Source organism: Ornithorhynchus anatinus, chromosome 4 (assembly GCF_004115215.2).
Source record: "Ornithorhynchus anatinus isolate Pmale09 chromosome 4, mOrnAna1.pri.v4, whole genome shotgun sequence".
Classification (NCBI taxonomy): domain Eukaryota; kingdom Metazoa; phylum Chordata; class Mammalia; order Monotremata; family Ornithorhynchidae; genus Ornithorhynchus; species Ornithorhynchus anatinus.
The window spans coordinates 123,306,905-123,307,872 of record NC_041731.1 but is presented as its reverse complement, the minus strand read 5'-3'; the positions used below and the strand labels follow the sequence as shown (position 1 = coordinate 123,307,872).

Below are 968 nucleotides of genomic sequence, written 5' to 3'. Positions count from 1 at the left end.
AGCTAGCGAGCTGGTTTGCTTAGTAGTTTTATTTCTCTAAAGGGCATTTTCCTCCATAATCTCAAGACAGAAGCTTCCTAAGGCAGGGACTAGGTATTATTCTTCACTTATAAGACCCCACAGTGCTATCCAACCAATGGGTATTAAGAAAAAAATAATATTTTTTCAGTGCTTACTATATGCCAAACACTTTATTAAGCACTGGGGTAGATAGAAGATCCTCTCTCAGGGTCACACCTGAAGAGTTTCCAGTACTCTATCAGTCTCAGCTACGGGAGCGAGAGAGATTCAAGCGGAGGCCTACCCATTCCATTCCTAGTTTGGGCAGTGACTAGCAAGTGGAAGACAATCTGCTACAAGTCAAAACCCACTCGTGCTGAGCAGCAGCGGCATGGGAGAGAGTCGAGGGCGGAGGCTCAAGTTGACTGCGCAGAAGGCGGTAATGGTAAACTACTTCCGAATTTTTACCAAGAAAACTCTATGGATCCACTACCAGAATGATTGCCAATGGAGAGCGGGGCGTTCTGTGAGAGATGTGTCTGTGGTGTCACTATGGGTCAGAAACAACTTAATGGCATAAAACAAGACAAGATAGATGATCAGGCCAGAGACGGTCCCTGTCCAAGATTGTTCTCATAGCCTAAGAGGGAGGAAAAGCAGATATTGAATCTTCATTTTAACAATGTGGAAACTGAGACACAGGGAAGTTAAGCCACTTACCCAAGATCATACAGACGGCAAGTGGAAGAGCCACGATTAGAATCCAGGTCCTCTAACTCTCAGACCTGTATTATTTTTAATAGGCCGCTCTAAATAGTGATGATTGTCTGACTGACAAGCAAGTGGGGCCCACTTCATGTTAACGAGGAGAATCCGAGGTCCATCAAAATAGGCAACAGCAGCTACAGGATTGGAACTCAAAGAATTTCCCCTGATGCCATTGGGAAAACCACACCACAGATCCTTGT

General features: G+C 44.8%; 1 non-coding gene across 1 annotated transcript; it reads left to right on the top strand.

Moving 5' to 3' along the window:
* The first annotated feature begins 219 nt into the window (after window positions 1-219).
* Window positions 220-361, top strand: LOC114811696. The gene has a single exon (XR_003759392.1). It is a non-coding gene; the product is annotated as a small nucleolar RNA SNORA7 (small nucleolar RNA).
* The last annotated feature ends 607 nt before the right edge of the window (window positions 362-968 follow it).